Here is a 14,528-nt window from a genome sequence, read left to right as displayed (position 1 = left end):
GGGGGGGGGGGGTGGGGGGGGGGGGGGTTGAAAGGGTGGAGGGTGTAGAATGGAAGAAAATCCCATTGGTGACATTATTTAGGATTAAGAGTTTAACTTTTATGTATCGATAGTGCAAAATTTGCACATAAATAGCGAGATGCTGTGATTTCTTATATATAATTTTTGAATTTATTCATAATTAATTCGCCAGATTTAAGTCTGCCTTTCTTAGTTACGATCCTTCTATCTCAATTCATTTACATCGTTTTTTAGTCAGTCCAAAAAAAGAATGACATGTTTCTTAATTTAGTAAGAATTTAACTTAAAACTTCTCATTTTATCTTTATAATAATGGTCACACAACTGTCGATTACCTGTTTTAGTACGCAAGTTTCATAAGTCTTTTCATTCTTAAACTTCAGTCTAATCAAACCGTTCACATAAATTGGGACGGGGAGAATATACTGGTTAGGTTGGTCCAACCTATTATTAAAAGGGGAAAAGACCAAAAAATACCCCCAAACTATTCAAATAAGTCAAAAATACCCTTATCGTTATATTGTTGGCTCAAAAATATCCTCCAATGCTCCAATTAGTCAAATAGCTCAAAATATATACTCTTTCCACAAATGCTTGTTCCAAAACAACGGAAAATGCACCAATTTTACCCTTAAACTATTAAAATATTGGTCAATGTTACTCTTGAACTATATACATTTAGATTAATTGGATTTAGGTAATATTTATACGTAAGTTTTCTGTAAAAAATACTAGTTGTAATATATTATAAAATGCCAACTAAGTTCCTATCATGTGCTAAAATTTATTATAATGTGATAAATTTTTGCCCTATATATGTATAGCTTAATTCTTGAGAAGAAATATATCCTATCTGGCTTTATCCTGCCAATTTTAGCCTTTTGCTCATTCTAGGAAATAGAATCAGAGGATGTTCCTCTGATTTACAATAAATACAGTTTAAACCTTATGTCATCTTTTTTCATTTACATTTCCAACGCTCAATTCAACAATTCAAAACAATTATTTTGAATATTTTTATGGATTTTAGTTAAAAAAAACTCTATAAGTTTGGTTATAAATTAAAGTTTTATGGCATTGGGGTTCAATTAAATCTGGATTCGAGCATCATAGATCTCATTTCTGAAGGTAACGCTCCCAACACAATTTTTCTATTTCTAGGGACTTGAACGGGAGACCTCTGATAAACAGTGACGGAACCGGAATTATCATTAATTAAGCGGTTCAAAATATAAAGACGTAGCATGTATACCTAGAAGTCGAAGAGGATTCAATATCTATTATATATGCATAAAAAATAATAATTTAACTATGTATAAATAGTATAATTTTCGTTAAAATGGGTTTGGAAGGACATCCTTAATCCTACCTGGCGCCGCCCCTGCTGATTACAAGTGAAAAAATTCAACTATTTTACCACAATCTAGGTATTATGCAACTTAATTATTTGACAATAGGAGTTTTAATATCTAGTTCACGTCCATCTATTATAGGATTCCATCTATTATATTAAAGTTTTCTTTTCTAACACATTACACAACCAAAGTCAAAACATTTTGTTAGATTTGAAAACCTAAGAATTGATGCATGTCAATATATGTCATTTTTCTCATTTTAATTTTCCTTTTCGTAATCATTATTTTTGACAGTTGGATTATTATTATTATTATTATTTTCAAAAAGTAGATTTCATATATTCCACGCATTCTTCTTAAAATAGAAACCACAAAAGACTGTTTTTTAATCTAAAAATGATAGTATATGCTTAACAACTAATAGAGAAAGACGATAACTCAAAGTAACAGGCTTTTATTTGTTTAAAGGGATATGCAATAAACCTTGGTTCTAATACATAAAAGCTACTTGTCAATATTCTTCATCTTAATAATTATGAGTAGTACTCTCTATATTCTAATTCAAAACATGTAATGCACGTTTCTTGTCTATCCTAAAATTTGATAAGATATAGTTTTTTTATTTTTTCTAAAAAAAGATTTTAAGATTCAGAAATTTAAAATAAATTATAGATAATTGTATTGATATATATCATCTTATTAAAATAAAAATAAGAAATTTCTATTAGAATTTTTTTTTTCTATTTTACAAAAATAAGGATAAGATTTGTGTAGACGAGACATCTTACCCTTCCCCACCTCACTTGTAAAATTATATTGGAAAGATATTTTTTTTTCAAAATTGACTAAAAAATGAAAAATATGGTCACAAGTAGGGCGACAGCCTAGATTAGATCAACACTTGAACTTTCATTTTATCCGTAATGAAATTAATTAATTAATTATAGCAACATAAATACTTGTGACTTCTTTTAAATTACAAATTTTATTTTATTTCTCATTTTCTAAAACTTTCTTATCGAGTCAAATTGAATCATACACGAATTGATTAGAGAGTGATCCACTACAAGAAAGATGATATTAGCTACAAAATTTATCAGTTATTTTAAATTAATTCACTCTCTAAAGTACTTCTAGCTAATGGAGCTTTTTTTTATATTCTATCACTAATTCATAGCTAAATAAAATTAGCACGATTTTTTTTGCTGTTTATATATGAAATTTTATTTGTCGTTAATTTCTCATCATCACTAGTTATTGGGAATTAGTGCATGCATGTAATGATGAGTAAACAAAAGAAAATCTATGTAGAAATATAATGTGAGTAAATTTTATTCCAAAGATTTGGTTTCCATTTAAAACAAAAAAAAAGGACTTCTTTTTCAGAGTCACTAAAACTATACAAAAGATCGTACTATGTTTACCTCTAGATTTATTGAATGACTGGTGGCCAATTAGAGCCACCCAACCATAATTATTCAAAAGTATAATTCATAGCCGTAATTGCAGAGTTATTTAATTAATTTAGATTATTTTTTTTTGCTTTTGCAGTCTCTTCTATTAAAGGGTTTTAGTATGTTAATAAATACTTACTATGTTTATGTGCGACAAAAAAGATGGTCAAGAAAGATATCCTTACTGAACACTGATTCCAACCCTCACAATACTTATGGTTTCACATCATATACAAAAAGTTAATGGTATGTACCGTTTGATCAATTAGTTTATTAATATAAGTAAAATATATTGTATTTAAGCGTGATTTATATGTATTTGAGATATACTAACTTTCTCACTTGCCTCTCTTTTTATGTATCTATATTTTAGAATGTATTAGATATTTCAGATATATGTATCTAGTGTAATTCACATTGTATCTGAAATATAATGACTCTTTTGTTGGCCTCTCTCCTATCTTGCTCGTCTTTTTTCCCTCTTTTGCTCATCACATTCTTAGCTCGCTCACCTCTTTCCCTATGTATTTGTATTTTAGAATATATCTAGAATGTATCTGGTATATTAAATACATGTAGTGTAATTCATATGTATCTAAGATACACTGACTCACTCTCTTGCCTCTTCTATCTCAATAGTCTCTTTTTCTCTCTTGATCATCACTTTCGTATCTCGCTCAACTCTATTCATATGTATTTTAAAATGTATCTAACATAAAAAAAATATATATATCTAACTTGAAATATGAAAAAATAATGAATTTGAAATGAAATTATTAATTAGTAAAATCATTAGTAATAATATTTATGATAGAAACACTTGGTAAGTAGATACCTTTTCCAAAAAAAATTTAGTATCATTCCAAAAGGCTTTAAAATATTCTCTCTTTTAGGTATTGGTTGCTGATGAAACATCAATCTCTGTTAGGAGGAATGGATTGAATAGAATTTAAGGAAACATTGGAAGACATGGGAACTATCAAAAAGCCCACTCATACACTACATTTTCTCCTTTGTATTTTGTAAGTATTTATTTGTTTGTTTCCTAGTAATGATGACACTTCTGTTTTTAGTACAACTCACCACATGTTTTTTTTTTTTAGAAGAAAATGTTAAAAGGATATATATGAATATATGAAGTATATAAGTGGGATTCAAGAATTTAAGATTATGGGTGCTTCAGAAGCGTTAATCAATAAAAAAGAATCGAACCTGGCTACAGCCTACAGTAGATGTAATGTAAAATTTTGAGCACCCACAAATGACTACAACACCAAGCAATTGTTTGTTGTCGGGGTGTTCTCTGTTTAATTTTATACCATTCGTTCAAATTTTTATATAAATATATATATGCGAGATTAATGAATACTCGAACACCCGGAATGGATCCGCCCTTGCTTACATAGTTACTAGGAGTAATTTTTTAGGATGAGAATAAAAAGCTCATAAACAAATCAAATAAGATTTTATATATAGAATAGAGGGCTCAAACGAAAGATATCTGATTAAAAATGAAACAATATTTACTATGCCATTCCAATCTTTGTTCAAAGAGGACTTTTCCGGGACACTATTATTTGTATGTAGTTCTGTGGATTGATCTCTTTAGGCAGCTACATAGGATTTGATTTGAAATGGGCTTGGTAAATGGAGCCATGAATTTTGTTTGGGCCAAGTAAGCCCAATCAACATTGTTGATGTTAAAGCCCAGGGGAAAAATGGCCTTAAAATAGGAGAAACTACTAATTACACAAATATTTCAATTATATTTATTAATTCTATTGATAATTTGAATATTTATATTTTATCTAATTAATTAATAATTTTATTCTAGCTTTCAAGTCAGATACACCTAGATAAATGTTTATGCTACTAGATACACTGGAATAGGGAGAGAGACGAGCGAGAACAAGAGGGAAGAGAGTGAGATTTGTCTATGTATCTTAGATACATGCAAATCACACTAGATTCACACAAGATACATGTATTTGATATGATTCACATGTATCTGGGATGCCAGATACGCAAGTGAGCTATGAGAGTGACATGTGAGATGAGAGGGAGACAATTGAGGTTTGTCTATGTATACATGTGAATCCACTTGGATACAACGTATCTAGAACAAATTATACCTAATTTTGACTTCTTTTATCTTGAGATATATGAACGCACCAAAAGATGATGAGAATTGTAATATTACAAACTAGCATAAATCTAAGTAATGTTCCTAAACTAGTGGGGTTTTTGTAAGTTAACCCTTTGTAACGACCTGTTCCCGTCGTTATGGAAAAGCCAATGGGGAAATAATTTGGGCCAAAAAACTTTTGAGTAGTGACTTGGAAATTCCTAGCCTAGTCCAGATTTGGATGAAATCTGAGTCAGTGAGGTCTAGGGAAATCTGGTAATTAATGAGAGAATTAATAATGAATTTGATTACATGAGTGGATAACTAAGACGTTAAGGAATCGGTCCGACTTTACGGAATCGAATTCGGGCAAGTAGAACTCCCGAAACTGATCTTAGTGTGAATGGGTAGTTTTTGAACGTCAAGGATTGAAGGTGTGTTGTGAAATGGGGGATTGGAACTCAAATTACGAGATCTTGTCTTTGTGTAAGCCGCTAGGGCGAGATTAATCCCGCCAGGGCGGGGCTGCTGTGGCGGGATGGGGGTTACCGTAGTGGGCCAATCGCGAATTAAGTCGGGAAAAAATCCCAATTTCATTATTATTCTGCACACTTTGTTCTTAAGAGTTAGGAGATGACCCAGGATGAGTTCTTAACAATTTTCCAAGAATTTTGGTGCTAAAGATAAGGATTTTACTCCGTAAATCCATTTTTCGATCTGTAAAACTTAGATTCATGGGTAATTATTGTTGGGGGAGGGTTTTGGCTTGAAGTTGTTGGTGGGAAAAAGCCCTAGCTACACTTTAGGATCATGGGTTGGTCTTGGGTTATTGGGTTTGTTATAATCCAAATAATTAGACCTTAATGTATTGATCCTTGGCATATATTAATTGTTTGTAGACCTAGAATAAGCGGAAAGAATCCGAAAAGGGAAGATTCAAGTGCCTTAGGGTATTCAAGCTTAGTTTCGAAGTAGATGGTGGTTTGATTTCCTGTTTGTATGATATATGCCGATTGATTTATATATTGTATGCATGCGTGTATGTGCATAAGAGAATGTGAATCGAACCTAATGAAATTATTATGTGTGAACAATACATGCCATGAACTTGTTTACTTGATTGTATGATTTGAGTATTGTTCATTATGAATGTGATTGTGATTGTGGTTGTGCTGATTGGATTTGGTGTCACGTTTCGACACATAAATTGGATCGGGTGTCAAGTTCCTACACATGTTCCGACATTTGCATTGGATCGGGTGTCACGTTCCGCCACACTATCATTTTGGGGGTGGGTTCCTTGAGAGAACCACTTGTGATTGTAATGTTTATGTCTACTTATCATTGATAATGGAAGACTGTATGTTGTTCTGGAATGATAACTGAATTGTATTCGTATATGTGTGCTTATTGTATTGTGATTATTCGTTGTATATTGTGCTTATGGGAGTAGCCGTATGATCCTACCAGTACACTGTAGTTGTGTACTGATGCTGCACTTGCTCGTTCTTTGTTGAGTACAGGGTATCTTCAGGCGGCTATTGATAGACCTCGGCTAAGAGATCAGTGATCGAGACCGAATTTCAAGGGTGAGCCAGTTCTTTTAGGCCGCCATGGAGTCTTTCCTATTGTCTAGTCCATTTTCTTCGGACTTAGACTATTTAGATATTTCTCATGTTAGTTGGGGTTGTGCCCCTTTTTCTTAGACTTGTTGCACTTTAGATGTTTTGGTACAATGACTTTCAGGTTCTATGGGTTAAACTTCCGCATTAGTTTGGTTAGTTATTTATTTAAACCTTTGGAGTTTATGAGAATTCTATATAATTTCTGCATTTAAACTTGCTTCCGTACCTTTAAATGTTAGCTTTTGGGTTAGTTTGCTTATTTGGGTTGTAGTAATGATTCTCCCACCGGAGGATTAGTATGGGTGCCAATCATGACGATCTGGGTCGTGACACCCTTAAGATACAGGGATTTTTTTTTTATGGAATTCTAATGTAAATATTACAAATGTAGAAAATTCTATAGCACAATAGTTGTGTCCACCAACTTAAGTTTCTTCGAAGAGGTTAGACATCATGTACCACGTTTTACAAAATATAATAATAATAAAAATACTATCATCTATAATTTATATAATTTTCATGTAAGAGGTTAACTTTTCCTAATATAAAATTATCATTTTAAACACCAAAATTTAAAGTAATCTCTCTTTGTATACTAGAGACGGGTGCCCGTGCGAGCACGGGCCCAATATCTATTATTTTTTAATTTTAATTAATGTTATATAAATAAAATTAATGTAATTTTTAGATTTTTTAAGTTGTTAATTGTTTTTTGTTTGCTCAAATTTAATGTGAAGGGGTCCTTAAGTTGTTAATTACTTTTTGTTTGCGCAAATTTAATGTGAAGAGGTCCATTAAGATGTCCATAATTAAAGTATTTTTCGTCATCAATCGTTAATTTTTTACTCAAAGTAGATACAAGATATAAACAAATATTACCGACATTAAAAATAATAAAGCTATAACTAAATAATATGAATTCAAAACTAAAAGTCATAGCTAAAACGGATCTCATAATTTCAAAAATATTATACACTAATTAAATTATAATAAAGCAAAAGAAATAATTTTTTTAATTTTTTTTTTGAAACATGCTGAAGCAGGACACGTTGATAGAGACGTGCTTGCTTCAGTGTGAACTCTCTCTTATATAATAAGAGTATATATATTAAGCATAGGGGAAGATGCCTTATTTATTTTATTAATTATATTTTGAAAATTTTAATTTGACTATTAGTATTTTATATAATTACTTAACGATAATGATAAAGTCAGGCAAAAATAATTAATTTTCTTAATTTATTAAAATAAAAAAGTAAAACAATTTTTTTAATTTTTAATATAAGAGTAAATAAATGACCCATTTATTTACTTTATTAATTATAATTAGAGAATATGTATTAATTTCCCATAAAAATCTCAGTCAATAAGATGATAACATTTTCCTTAATTCTGTCATTATTTATCCTTTCTACACTCTCTTCTTATTATATAGCATGTCCGTTCATTTTTACTTGTCATATTTATTAAAAAATAATTGATATAGTTATTTTATTACACTATTTCTATTAATTGATGTTTAATATTTAATTAATACGATAGATAAAATGTGATTTAAAAAAAATATTTATATGAAAAATGACAATCAAAATGAAATTTGTTTTTAAATAATGAATAATTAAAAAAAAATGAAAGTGGGATCTATCATATTCTTCAGTGACTCATTAAGAAAGTGGGACCAATCATATTCTTGAATGACATGATATAGTCTGTAGTTGAATAGAAGAAGGAGGACCTTTTTAAGAGTTATTGACTTAGGATTAAATAACAATGCAAAATATACAACTTTTTTAAGCAAGTTGATCCTGCAAATTTTTTAAAAAGATTTTAATATCCTTAAAGTTTAATTTAATACCAGAAAACTAACACGTTGAAACTGTCCTTTCTAATATAGTAAAATTTTACTAGAAAAGATCTGATCTTAATAATTTCATATATAATATTATTGCACCTATTATCAGACTCTTTATGAAAAGGCAATCACTTTTTTTTTAATCTATAGCTAGATACTATATTTAATACTTAGTGACCATAAATATTTTCTTATAATGACAAATATAAATTTTTTATGTAGTACGTCACAGGCAGTGACAAAATAAAAACTATTGCTTCATTTTTAAATCAAATAATTAGCGCATCCCATCTATATAACTAGATTATATTTGTTTGAATATTTATTTTTATAATTGTATACTTAGTAGTTAGTACGTTAAATCTGTCAAAATAAAGATCCACCATATCTAATAATTTTAGTTTAATTTGCCTATTGGTTACCATACGGAATTACTTTAATCATTTTGGTTCTATGTTAATTACACGAAAAAAATGCTCTTAGTGAACATCATAAATGAAAAGTCCATATAGCTAAACTTTTTCTAACCTATAAAACTATGATATATGCTTTATAAATTTTTCCATAATTATTCCATTCATGGAGAGAATTAAGGAAAATAGTCCTAGTATCCTTTTATTTCCATGGTTAGGTTTTGGCCATGTAAGTCCCTATCTGGCACTAGCCAAGAAATTATCGAAAATGAATTTTCACATATATTTTCTTTCAACACCAATTATTCTCAAATCTATCAAGGAAACCCTAGATAAAAAAAACTCATCTTATAATAATCTCTCCATACAACTTGTTGAATTTCACTTGCCTTATTTGCATGAGTTACCTCCTCACTACCATACAACTAAAGACCTCCCTCCCCATCTTAACTCAACTCTTATTCATGCCTTCCAAATGGCTTCTTCCAAATTTCCAAGCATAATTGAAACCCTAAAACCTAACCTGATTATATATGATGGGTTCCAACCATGGGTAGCAACTATGGCTTCATCATGTAATATTCATGCTATTATGTTTTGTGTTACTTCAACTTCTAATCTTGCTTATTTCTACCACCAATTTCTTTATGGGAGTTCAAGCCTTCCATCTTTTCCATTTTCTTCCATATACCTTCATGACTATGAGATCAAGAAATTAGACATACAACCGATAAAACCACGCGATGAGAAAGCTTTTGGATACATAATCCTTAAGTCTTTTGAACAATCTCACAACATTGTTTTGTTGAACACTTGTAGGGAGATTGAGGGGAAGTATATAGATTATGTATCTACAGTAGGAAAGAAGGAGTTGATACCAATTGGACCATTAATTTGCGAGGTGACCATAGGTGAGGAGGAGGATTGGGGGACAATTCAATCATGGCTAGATAAGAAGGATCAACTATCATGTGTTTATGTATCATTTGGAAGTGAAAGCTTCTTGTCAAAGCAAGAAATTGAAGAGATAGCAAAAGGGCTAGAGCTAAGCAAAGTTAATTTTATTTGGACAATCAAATTTCCAAAAGGGGTGAACACAACAATAGAAGAAATGGTTCCACAGGGTTTTCTTGAAAGTACAAAGGGGAAAGGGATGGTTATTGAAGGATGGGCTCCACAAAGTCTAATTTTGAACCATTCAAGCATTGGAGGTTTTGTAACTCATTGTGGATGGAACTCGATTTTAGAAAGCATGAGTTTTGGCATACCAATAATAGCCATGCCTATTAATCATGATCAACCATTGACTTCAAGATTAGTGGAGGAACTTGGCATAGGGGTGGAGATTTTGAGAGGTGAAAATGGGAAAATAATGAAAGAAGAGGTGGCAAAAGGATAAGGAAGGTGGTAGAGGAGAAGACTAGGAAACATATAAATATGAAGGCAATGCAATTGAGTGAGAAGATAAAATTGAAAGGGGAGAAAGCTATTGATGAAGGGGTTAAAAAGTTGTTAAAGCTATTATGTTGATTTATAAGAGAATGATGATGATGAATTGGAATGAATTTGGACACCATAAGTATTTAGATATTAATAAAGATTGAAATAAGAGAATTTAATATACAAATTGTATTGAATGATGTAATCTAGAGATAGGTTTCTTAAGATCATATTGTCTTATATGAGTTCAAACTTTAGTTGAACTATTTTCCTTGCTGTATTGTGTATTTAGAGAGGATTATACCTCTTAATCGAAATACTGAAAAATATATACAAAGCTTAAATTATTTCAGACATAAACAAGACATTTCAAAGCTAAAATTCACCACCAAAGGAGTGTAATGGGATGAATGAAATTATATTCCTTCACCTTTTTCAAAGGTCTCAAGTTTGAACCCTAGAAATGGAGAAACTCTGACATTTTCCCTTTCACGAGCTAGCTACATAACACAAATCTATATTAGTTGGAATAATGAACATTGGCCACGTGATAATTAGTTATACATATGTATTGTTGGGATCTATGTAGTTTTGATAATTGACAAAGAAAAATGGAACGTATAGTCAAGTCGGTCAAAGGCACATTGTCTCAATTAGTTGATTACAAAACAATTATGATAATCTTAAAGAAGACAAACAAGTGTTGAATGATAGAGTTATAGTTTAACTAGAACACCAATGAAGAGATAAGTTTAACTAAAGGAAGAGTCCAATTGGAAGTAGAACTCAAAGTCAATAGATATCGAATGAAAGAGGAGTTTAAGGAGAAGAAAAACTTTCTAAAATAGATATGTGCTTAAATAGACGAGAACTCATTCAGAATACTCACACACTTAAAGAGCAAAAAAAAAAAGCAATTGGCATATTGGCTTTACTGTGCTGTTGAATATTGATTAAACACTTTGATGAACCAAGTCATATTACATAGTTTATGTTCTAGGAGTTTTTCTCTTTGTGTTGAGTACTAATGCTTCTTTAGTTCAGTAATTTATAAACTGAAGTAAAATTATAGTCTTCAAGTTAGGGGCAACTCAAGACTTGGAACACATACCTTGGAAGGTTTGTGTGCTAATGACAAATTAGAGTTTATAATTTTTTAGATTACATAAGTTTATAATCTTTTGTTGCAAGGCTTATTGAATTTGAGAGTTACATATCATGGTTTTTACACCTTTCTGAGTTGACTGTTTTCACGTAAAATAGTGTTTTCTTAATTAACTGTTTTATTAAAACATGTCAAAACAATCCATTTCACCTACACAAAGAGTTAAGTTAAGCAATGAAATTGTAGATCCCATAGAATACCGTGTATATACTTGCCACATGATGATTGCGACATGCTTAATTATTATTTTCCAAAGAGAATGAAATAGTTGGCTAAGACAGTCATATTAATCCATCGAACCCATTATTTCTTCATTGTCTATGTACATTTATCCTTAATAATTCCCCTTTTTATCAGTTCTTCGGTTATTGATTAAATTTATTTTAGAACTAAGTGAAATGAAACAAATTTGTCCTGCAGTAATAACTGGGGTCAAATACATTTTTATCGTTAATATTTATTGGTATTAAAAAACAAATAATTTGCCCTTATTTTTAAACGCTTTTGACTTTTAAAATATTACGTCTTCTAATACTTTTCTTATCAAAATTGGACTCTCTCACTTCCACAAAGCTTAATTACGTGAACAATATTGTTATTTCTATTACAGGAACGTGTCACATTATCGGATAAAGATCCGGTCAAGTATAATTAGGTCAAGTAATGTTCAATGGCCTCATAGATTCATGCCATGTGTATTATGTAATAATTTATGGTTGAGATCCATTTAAAATATATTCATCTTAATAATAAAAACAATAAACCCGTCAACTATTTTTATTTTTTAAAACTATCAAATAAAGAAATTAAGTGTACCCTAGCTAATATTTTCAGAAAAAAAAAAGATTGGCGGGAATATGCGGACTTCCCGACTTTTTTACCCGTCAAACCTCGTACTTGTATTGGATTTTTAAAATTATACTAATTTTAAAGAATTTGACACTTTTGAAGAATTCGAGTAAATATATTTTTATAATTATTTGAAACCTCCAAATAAGTTTTTTTTTTTTAATGTATTATCATGTTCTTTAGTTGAATTATTATTTAGAACTCAATGATGTTTTTAAGTTTGATCTATTTTTGGAGATTACTTCAGAATTTGGAGAAAGCATGTGCGAAATTACTCCTGAAGAAGTTTGGCGGGTAAAAGGTCAGGAAGTCCGCATATTTCCATCAATCTTAATTTTTTTTTCTTGAAAAATATTAGCTTGGGTACACTTAATTGCTTTATTTGATAGTTTAAAAAAATAAAAATAGTTGACATCTTTGTTGTTTTTATTATTATAATGAGTATATAATTTAAATGGTTCTTGTCACGACCCAGACCATCGTGATTGGCACCCACACTAACTTTCCGGTGGGAGAACCACTACTACAACCCAAACCAAGAAACTAAACAAAAACTAAGGCATTTAAGTTACGGAAGCAAGTTTATATATATATATATATAAATGTATATGCAATTTTGCATCTCAAGAAATTTAAAAGTACACTTTACAGAAGGAAGATGAAAATTTTTCAAAAAAATAACATACAATGGTGCTTTTTAATTAATTTTTAAAAATAAATCTTCTCTAGAGATCGAACCCTCAACCTCACAATCAAAAACCAACACTCGAACTAGTGAACCATCCACTAATTTGTTATCATGTGTTCCATTATTTGAAAATTTACATATTTTAAGAATTATACAAATAATATATCGAGTTTTGTCGGATGACCACGGGTTTCGATGTCCCATTTTTTACACTTAAATTCTCCCTTGCACACAACCAATGCGGGTTCGAATCTCGCTGCCAACACCTAATTTTTTGCTTGCTCCTTTTTTTCTTTTCTTTTCTTTTTTGTCTTTTTCATTAGTGTGTAAAGGGCTTAATTTTTTCTCTCCATTCATTCTTATTTATTTACTATTCTTTATTAATTCAAATTGACTTCTTTTCATAATTAATTTTTAATTTTTTTACTTTCTCTTGCACTAATTATTAATCTCTTGATATGCGTGTTACATGTTTATTTTTTATCAACTAATGAGTACTGAATTATGAACGTCAAATAAATATTATTAAGAATATATTTAAATAGTAGTTTTTAAAAAATACAAGTTTTAAAAATGATGAATATTATTATTAGAGTTTTTTTTTAATTTAAAGGTTCTATCGATCTTCACCGACGTTCTTGCTAAGTAAGATGACTAGGCTGAAACTACAATTTTTATTCTTTTCTTACTATATATCTCCAACAACACATAAAGTCAATGGTATATGAATATATTATGTTAATATTATTAGATGGTTTATACAAGCTCAAATTTTAATGTGAAAAATCTTTTTTTTCTCAAAGTTTCAGTGAATAAGACATCTAATTCCAAAAATGAAATAAAAATTGAATTGTTTAGTTATCTCTAATCTCAGGATATCTAAAAGAAAATATTACTAACATGCATATTTGATCGATTTGTTTATAAAATAAAATAAAATCAATAACCCGAATTGTAACCTAAAATTAAAGCAACCGATCCTTTTATCTTGCTTGAACGTTATGACACCCACTGACCTCCAAATCCTAGATCCACCTTTATATATATGATTATGTTCTATATAATAGTAAATCATTAGCCGTCACGCAACTACAATACATACAGAAATTTGAACTTTATTTGAAGAGTACACTTGTCATGCCTAGTATAACTAGTATAATTAATAGAATTTTTAAAAAATATTTTCCATATAGCTAAACTTTTTCTAACCTATAAAACTATGATATATGCTTTATAAATTTTTCCATAATTATTCCATTCATGGAGAGAATTAAGGAAAATAGTCCTAGTATCCTTTTATTTCCATGGTTAGGTTTTGGCCACGTAAATCCCTATTTGGCACTAGCCAAGAAATTATCAAAAATGAATTTTCACATATATTTTCTTTCAACACCAATTATTCTCAAATCTATCAAGGAAACCCTAGATAAAAAAAACTCATCTTATAATAATCTCTCCATACAACTTGTTGAATTTCACTTGCCTTATTTGCATGAGTTACCTCCTCACTACCATACAACTAAAGACCTCCCTCCCCATCT

The 14,528-nt window shown here is 30.0% G+C and overlaps 1 pseudogene; it reads left to right on the top strand.

Annotated features, from left to right (window-relative positions):
• The first annotated feature begins 9,011 nt into the window (after positions 1-9,011).
• On the top strand, positions 9,012-10,650 carry LOC107061908 (beta-D-glucosyl crocetin beta-1,6-glucosyltransferase-like; annotated as a pseudogene).
• The last annotated feature ends 3,878 nt before the right edge of the window (positions 10,651-14,528 follow it).

Source organism: Solanum tuberosum, unplaced genomic scaffold (assembly GCF_000226075.1).
Source record: "Solanum tuberosum cultivar DM 1-3 516 R44 unplaced genomic scaffold, SolTub_3.0 scf00174, whole genome shotgun sequence".
NCBI classification, from domain to species: Eukaryota; Viridiplantae; Streptophyta; class Magnoliopsida; order Solanales; family Solanaceae; genus Solanum; species Solanum tuberosum.
The sequence above is the reverse complement of the archived record's forward strand: the minus strand, read 5'-3'. Positions and strand labels throughout refer to the sequence as shown.